The 8,985-nt window shown below is 46.5% G+C and overlaps 1 long non-coding RNA gene across 1 annotated transcript; it reads right to left on the reverse strand.

Moving 5' to 3' along the window:
* Nucleotides 1-6,522: 6,522 nt before the first annotated feature.
* Nucleotides 6,523-7,539, reverse strand: LOC123134045 (uncharacterized). Its single transcript, XR_006465482.1, has 2 exons — nucleotides 7,345-7,539; nucleotides 6,523-7,214 (listed from the first exon to the last, which is right to left on the reverse strand). It is a non-coding gene; the product is annotated as an uncharacterized lncRNA (long non-coding RNA).
* Nucleotides 7,540-8,985: the final 1,446 nt, after the last annotated feature.

The raw sequence follows: 8,985 nt of genomic DNA on the forward strand, positions 1-8,985 counted from the left end.
CGGCAGTGGAAGCCCGCGCGGAGAGGAGTACGAGGGTTCACTGGTTCGGCTGCGGTGTGAGGCTGCCGTCGCCGCAGGGCCTGGCTAGCAGTGGGAATAGTAGGGGGCGGTGAGTCCTCCGCGGCATCACACCCGACCACGGGAGGCGGGAGCATGAGGCACGACTGGCACTGGTTTGGGCGGCTGGAGCAAGAAGACCAGAGGTTGAAGAAGCACTACGGCCGTTGGATGGACATCGTACGGTCACTAGAGCTAGAATCATTCATATTGACTAAGTTGACAAAGCCCTTTGTCCCCGTCAACTTAGTAGGCCCACAAGTCAGCCTCCCACCAAGGTGGGTCCCAGCTAGCAGGGGGAGTATTCATTTTTTTGTGCGTAATAAGGAGGCACTTCCGGTGGGTCCGAGCTGACAGCGGGGGGGCGTTTTTTTGGCAAAATACGGTGGCCCGTCAGGTGGGTCCCAGCAGTCAGGGGGCAAAAGTTTTTTCTGCAAAATACGGTGGCCCATCCATTGGGTCCCTCCTGTCAGTTGGAGGAATCATTATTTTCCGCGTAATAAGGAGGCACTTACTTGCTGCGGCCGTGGGCCCAGCTGAGACTCTCCACGTACAGTATACTTCCGATGGAAGTCGTTCCTTGACCACGTTGACCTCGCCGCGTTCTGTTGCATGCATGCGTCCATGGGCGTGGTGCGTCCCCACTGTCATCCTCTCACGTACAGTCATCTTCCGATGACTCTCGGTTGTTGACCACGTTGACCACACCGTGCCGAGCGCACCCAGACTGGAACGACCCGGAGATGGGGAAGACGGGGCAGTGGAGTCCCAGATGGAGAGGAGTGGGAAACTTCACTAGTTTAGGTGCGCGGCAGCACAGCCGCGGTGGCGCCCACGGGAGACAGGAGCAAGAATAGAGGTTGAAGAAGGAGCACGGCTGTTGGATTAACATCCAACGGTCCAGCTGCAAGAATCATTTGTTGATTAAGTTGACAAAGCCGTGCATACACGTCCGCTTAGTAGGCCCACAAGTCAGTCACCAAATCTGACGGGTCCCAGCTGTCAACGGGATGAATAATTTTTTCGCAAAACAAGGAGGCACTTCCTTCTGTGCGAAGATACAGCTGGTGGGTCCCAGCTGTCAGTTGGAGGAAACATTTTTTTCAGCTTAATAAGGAGGAACTTTCCTTGCGTGCGACCATGGACCTCGTGGGTCCCAGCTGTCAGGCTCTCCACGTACATTCCTCTTCCGATGACTCTCGTTTGTTGACCACGCTGCACCGAACACAGCGAGGCGGTGGATGACGGCGAGGCCCCAGACAGGAACGACTCGGAGATGGGAAAACGCGGCAGTGGAGTCGCAGATTGAGACGAGGAGAAGGGTTATAACTGGTTCTGTTGCAATTCATATCAAAATCAGGTTCACAGGACACGTTCATATTCATAGCCAACATTCACTATAACAACTCAAAAGATTCATATATACACAAGCTCAGCATATCCATGCATCCAAATGATTGATAGATCACACGACAATATTCATACATAATTCACAAAAAGATTCAGATATACACATGTTTCGTATGTTTATGCATCCAAATGATTGAGATCACAGCCAATATGATCCATGGACAAACTTTAATTACCTAGGGTACAGACTGGGAAATGGTGTTCAATCAGAGGTACTTCTTGCTAAAATTAGTTCTTGTATGAGAAAACTTTCGAGTACATAAGAGGCAGCAGAGACAATCTGAACTTTGCTTGTAGGTTTATCCTCAAATAGTGGCCTCGTGCCGATGGAGGTTTGAGCAACTTGGCCACTACTTTCATCCAACTAGTTTACTGGCTCATCTTGGTCCTGTATCTCGCCAAAATTCTACATTGCAGACGAGAAAGGAGGCGGTTGAGAAAATGAACCACCCAAATTTTTTGTGCAGTTCAACTGAAATGGAGCATCCTTGGCGTGCAGACTAATTAAGTCCCAGATGAATATACGCGTCAACCAACTAGTCTGGAATCTTTAGACTCCATGCCATATAGTTCGCTACCATATGTGTTGATAACCAAAAGGCACAAGTTGGGACCAAAGACTGGACTGCGTTTTTCTAGGCTATGCACCAAGCAATATTTTTGGCGTTCACTCCCCTAATACTTGGAGTTTGATAATTGGTTGATGCCGGTTGATACTCGAATGAATATAGGCAGTTCTTGTCAACATCGATGCTTGTGTGAGTGAACTTTGGAGTACATAGCAGCAGCATAAGTACCTGTCCATCTGATCATTTTGTGCAGTTCTACTGAAATCACCCAATGTAATGATTTTCCTGCGAGTTCAGGCTCCAAATTACTCCTTTATGAAATCGGCAAATAGTAGCACAATACCAAATTACCAATACATATGACACGCACAATAATCAGGATAAAGACCAGTACCAACCTGTGTGAGGTAGCATATCAATTACTATTTCCTTTGACTGGAAGCCAAGATAAGCCAAGCGACTCACAGCAAAGGAAGAAAGCAATCGGAGATTAGCGACTGACAGGAAAGGACGGAAGTTGTCGAGGCAATAAAGCACCCAAAGTTTTTGTGCAGTTCCACCAAAATCGAGCATCCCTGTTGGCACATATATTGAGAGAGTGAGATTACTGTAATAGTGGGACTAGTTGATGAAACATACACTAACAAATAGAAGCACCCTCATTATCTTAATGGGTAAAGTTAGCAACATAATAGTCTTGCTTAAAGAGAGGTATTAGTTTATTTAATCAGTCCCAATTAGCTCAACTCAACACTCAAAGCATTGCTATTTATCATAGGTTGCAGAACTTAAAAGTGCAAAGATAAAGGAGTTTCTCATGACAGTAGCATAATACAAATAGAGATGACAGCAAACTAATATGGATGAAGGCCTTAGGCCCATACCAACCTGAGAAAAAATGCTTATTCATGTAGTCCCATAAGAGATGATAAAGCACTCACTGGAATCACACAATAGTATATATTTTTGTGCACTTCAAATGTATGGTTGAAATCACTCTTGTTTACCAGTGCTGAGATTATATCGAAAGATTATCAAGAACTTCCAGCAGAGTTAAAGCACAGGCTGGGATACAGTTCATTGTATTGTCTTGTGTAGTTCCACTAAAATGTATGATTGGCACAACATGATCCCTGTTTGCACAAGTAGGAACAAGGTGAAACCTTCATTAGCTTAGTGAGAAAGGATAGGAAGACATTAGCATATTACTCAAACAGTAGCATCAAATTCATGATTGACAATACGCAAAACATTGCCTCATTGAACCAATGGCAATAAATTGACATGCAAAACAATAGCACTATTATGTCATGACACTAATAATATTCCCTCCCTGCTCCACCACATGATTCACCTCCATAGACAAATATTAACACGTACATGATTCAGCATAGGGTCCTACTAAAGATTTGTTTAACTCCAACAGGAAAATTAGGCAGTAATAAATTAGTGGTACTTAAGTGCTCCTAATTAATTAAGTGAGACAGCAGAAGTGGAAGGGCTCCCTGGAGGATCGTCTCACATGTAAGGTAGTCGTTGCCGGAGCCCTTGAATAGCCTCGACTGAGGCCTCTGGCTTCAGCAAGATCGCCTTGGCACTGTTTTTCTTCTTCTTCCTCCTCTACATGCTATGTTTCTGTTTCTCCTCACCAGTTGGTGAAACCAAGTACATGATTGGCCTTCTAATTCAGAATTGGTTTTGTGAGTGAGGGAGTAGAAGTGTACTAGTAAAAAACAGAATTATTTCCTCATGGCAGTCAGAAAATAGTGATGAACACATGCATTAAATATCATTCTTACCTAAAGGAAGGTTATGGCGCCAATATGGATGATGAGGATTGGAACACAGATCTCCCTTTGTGCAGTTCCACCAAAATGAACCAACTGTTCCATCTGACATTCCAATTAAACAGCACAAACGTCACTTCTTTTAAGAAGAGTTTTGTGTAGTGCACCAAAAGGTCACAACAGCAACCAGGTGAATTGGATATCCCTGTTTGCACAAAAAAGCATAGAGGAAACAGTCAGAGTCTCAAACAATTACAGGCAAAAACATTTGTCTAAACTTGTCAGAGTCTCAAACAATTACAGGCAAAAACAGTGGCATGGCTTCATTTTTACCATGTACATTATATTAAGAACAAATAATGCTACGTTCGGTTCACAGGTTTGGTGCAGGATTTTCGTAGGAACACAATTCCTACCGTATTCTTTCCCTTCAAACCGTTCGGAACACGGGAAAGGAGAATAGTGTTTCATAGGAAAGCTGGTCTGGTAGTACTGATTCCATCGGATTAGAAACATCCATGTGCTGCTCATTTTTTGGGCGGAAGCCCGAGGCAGACGCTCGCTGCCATGCGTTAGACAGGTTGCTGTGTTGTGTTTTCCGGAATAAAAAATCAACCTATTTGTGGTACGTGAGGTGAGGACAAAAGTACTCACTGTGCAGCTGAATAAAAAAATAGCATCTCATACTGCCAAGCATGCTACTCTAGAAAAACAAATCTGTACATTTCATAGTCCATCCGAACACATTCTCTTGAGAGTTTCCTCCGGTTCGCCGTTCCATATTTTTATACCTACATTCCTTTCCTATTCCTCTATTTTCATCAAGACCTATGTTTTCTGCCCCTTTATTCTGACCGAAGCCTAAATATTTGGTATAAGGGCATGGGACAGTGGGTGCACCAGCAGTACAACACCATGTACGTAAACAGGGGCATAAAGTGGTGATTCATAGTTTGTTGCCCCGAGAAACAAACATCGAAGAAACATATCTGGGTTGGTCCCATTTTTGTTCACTCTAGCCACCTACTCCTATGTGTGGATAGCAAATCTAGTCCAGGTCATACCACTGTGTACAGCGTTACCCCTATATTTCCCTTTTCGACCAAGAGACCGGTTGGATGACCAGTCTGTACTACTTTCATCCCCTTTCCTTCCTGTTTGTACCAAGTCCGATGTCCATACTAAATTCCCCCACCCCCACTTTATTTCAATGACAAGTATTTTCGGACGGAGGGAGTACAAGATTCAACTCCATGAAGTAGTTTTACCTCTAACAATAGAAGAAAAAAAAATAGGTGACGTTGGACCATCCGATCGAGAGGGGCTCAGAGGTAGAAAATGATGCACATGCAGCGACGTAGCGAGCTGGGAAAGTAGAGCTAAGGCGGTTTCGAACAAAGATATACCTGAAGGTCATCAGGATGTGGATAGGTGGGCGGCGGGAGGCCGGATCCGCCCACAGGCAACGACGAAGGGATCCGAGGACCTCCCGCGCCGACGCTCGGCTAGAGATAACGGTGCGGCCGGCAGTGGATCTCCTCCCATGCTGTCGACGACGGCCTAAATGCTGCCCCTCCTCCCCTTCACCGGTGGAGGGGGATACGTCCGGATCTGTAACCAACGGTGAGGATAGAAAGCCAATGTTTTTTGAAGGGAGAAAGACAGGGTTACTACCCCTATCTTGTTTAGATCTGGAGAGGATGAGAGTGTGTGAATAGAGCAGCCCTAGCAAGCAAGCCCGGAGGCTCCGGCCTATATATAAGTAGTGGGGTAGTTTTCCTTTTTCACTCCATCAAAACATCGTTTAAAATTGTGTACTACTACATGCCAGGTCGGGTTTTTTTTAGTTGTTGATTGTTTTTTGAGATAGCTACCCGCTTGTTTCAAGTGGTGTTACGGTGTGCCAGGTCGCACTTTGTATTGTTCAAGTCTGGTACTACAAGTCCCTCCATTAAATGAACAACCACTCCCTTGTGAAAATTGTGAACAAGCCCACGGCTAAAATTAGAGGAAACGTGGGTTGCCCCAACATGCATTAATATTTTCTACTCCCTCCGTTCCTAAATATAAGTATTTTTATTAGCCACACCTAAGACAAGAATTTTTTTTATTAGTAGTGAACCCCACTTGTCATAGACACAAAAATTGTGGCAAAATTCCCTTAGGCAAGTCAAAGTGTGTCTAACAATTTGAGCAACTCAGGTTAGGCAAGTGTGGCAAGTGTGGGAAAAATAATGTGGCAACATAAGACAAACATAGTCACAATCCAAACAGCCCCGTGATTTTTTGTGACATGCATGAAAATTTGGTTAGTTAAATTTATGGGATAATCGATTTTATGCCCTAGTTGTGTCCCACTCGATAGTTTTGCCCTTAGTTTTCGAAAATCCTTGGTTTTGCCCAAGGCGGCTTGCTCCTCTTATGGTTTTGTCCTTCCGTCACGTTTCCATCCAGTTAGTGCCGTTTGACCGTGTGTTGACCGTCTATGGATTTTTCGCTCGACCATTTTGCCCCTGCTTTGTCACTCTTTGAATAGACACTTCCAAGTGGGACCCATCACTGAGAAAACCATCTGTCACTCTTCTCACTATCATGTGGGACCCACAACGGACCAAATATCTCTAATGGACAATGCCATGTTGTAAACATAACATCAATTTTGCAATCCTTTTTTATGCAATAATTAACACAACATAAACTAATTAAAACACCAGTGATTAACACAAATCAGTACTTAAGGTCCGTCTCATCTCGAATATAATTAATCATTAGTCTATAGTTGCTAGCTATACTAGCTAATTACATTGTGTCAAGTGTTAAAAAAATGCCGGGCCAACGATTTAAAAAACACCCTCTGTAGGAGGGGGATGAGCTCGCCGGAGCCAAACGAATCGGCGCCGGAGCTCGCCGGAGCCAAACGAATCGGCGCCGGAGCTCGCCGGAACCAACGGAATCGGCGCCGGAGCTCGCCAAATCCTCCTCGCCCGTGCGTCCTCATGATGAGCGCTTGGACTCCGCCGCTGCGGCGTGGAAGGAGGCCTGGGCGAGGCGCGTGCCACCCTCCTCCACCATCTATCCCCAGCGTGCGTCCCCAGTCGCCGCGCGCCACCCTCCAAACCATCTCTCCCCACCGTGCATCCCCGGCCGCCGCATACATTGGCCATCGTTGAGATCTGTGCCTCCCTCGGGGCGCTGTGGATCTGGGCCAGAGGGAGGCGTCGGTGGAGGCTGGCCCGCGTTGGCGTGGAGGGTCAACGGGGACACATGCGCTGCAGTTCATGCCTCACACATTCCAGCACCAGATCGAACAGGGTTCGCGGCTGCGGTGAATGGATCGAGAGATGGACCTCCATGGGCAGTGACATGGTGGCTTTGGGGTTGCTCCCTGCTCCTATCGAGGAAGAGAAAAGAGGAGGGTGAGAGAGACAGAGAGAATCGATAGAGAAAGGGAGAAGGAAGGAGCACGGGCAGGGCGGCGCTCGCGCCCAATCCCGACGAACGGCTGCGGAGATGAGGCGTACCTCAGGCGCGGAAACGAGGCGGGTCGGGGCGGTTTTGCTCCTGCGGGCCGTCGAGCCCAACCCCGATGGGATCCGTGGCTCCACCATCGATGGGACCTCCGCTAGCCTTCCTTCGCTGGCCATGGATGGGATGTGTGGCTCCAGCGCCGACGGGATCTGAGAGAGGGGGGAAGGGCATCCGGGACTAGGGTTTGACCGGCGGGAGAGAAATAAAAGGGAACATGGGATGGTGATGGGTCCCACTTGGCAGTGTCTCGCCAGAGAGTGAAGAACCAGGGGCAAAATGGTCCAACGAAAAGTCCACAAATGGTCAAGACACGGTCAAACGGCGCTGACTGGACGGAACCGTGACGGAAGGGCAAAAACACTAAGCAAGCTAACTGAGTTGGGCAAGACCGCGTGTTTTACAAAACTAGGGGTATTCCTGTCGAGGGTGACACAACTAAGGGCTCAAATACAATTATCCCTAAATTTATAGTCAAAATTTGGCAAGGTGCATCAAATCAACACATGCAAGTATCAAAAGGAAAGTCACGGCATGCATGCATGCGTTGTACTCCCTCCATTTCCAAATATAAGTCTTTTTAGAGATTGCAACAAGTGACTACTCCCTCCGTTCCTAAATGTAAGTCTTTTTAGGGATTCCACTACAAACTACATATGGATGTATATAGACATATTTCGGAGTGTAGATTCACTCATTTTGTTTCGTATGTAGTTCACAGTGAAATCTCTAAAAAGACTTATATTTTGGAACAGAGGGAGTACATCCGAAGAAGAATATGTCTACTCCTACATACAAAGTCGCCCATTTGAAATGTGTAAAAAGAGTTTTTTCGAATGCAGTGCTTTGATGTGTCGCATCAACTCGTATAAGGCCGAGAAATTTGATTACTACGATGCCCTCTCCCTCGCGGACTGCACCTGCCTTTGGCTGCAGGACAGGTGGGCCAACCACCCGTTGGGCCCACCTGTCATGGGCGCAAAGGCAGGAGCAGTAAGTGGAAGCTTTCGCTACACGCTATCCCTCCCGCATGAGGTGGACGGACATGCAATAGTGGATTCGCTACTGTAGAAGTAGGAGTAACATCATTGTTCGTCTTCTCGAAGAGGCGAAGAGCCAAGTGCAAACCGAACGTGGCAGTTGCAAACGCTCGCGTGGTGCGGTTCCTTGGAGTACTAGCCAGGCTCTTGCATGAGACAAAGTTGCTATTGTTTAACAATTAAACTCCATTATCCATTGGTTGATACTCATTCTGCATAGGTCCACACGCTTAGCACTGTTTCCTCCTGGGGTCACCAATGTTTATTTGCTAATTAATAGCATTCCATGCAATGAACTAGCCATTGCAAGTCATTAAAAGCATGCACACCTCTCATCTCTTATTGGTTGATACGTATGTCAAGAAACAAGAAACAAGGTAGAAGTTAATGCACACGCGCCCAAGTGTTTTGGGACTGTTTGGTTTTCGTAAGATGACTTACACACCTAGACGGAGGGAGTAGTATAGACCTGTAAACCGTAAAGGAGTATTTTCCTTTCTAGAGATTTCAACAAGTGACTAGACTTCGGCTAAAAAAACAAGTCACTAGACTACACCGTGTGCAGTACCCCCTCCCCTCCGGTTTATAGGGCTCAAA

This window comes from Triticum aestivum, chromosome 6B (assembly GCF_018294505.1).
Source record: "Triticum aestivum cultivar Chinese Spring chromosome 6B, IWGSC CS RefSeq v2.1, whole genome shotgun sequence".
Taxonomy (NCBI): Eukaryota; Viridiplantae; Streptophyta; class Magnoliopsida; order Poales; family Poaceae; genus Triticum; species Triticum aestivum.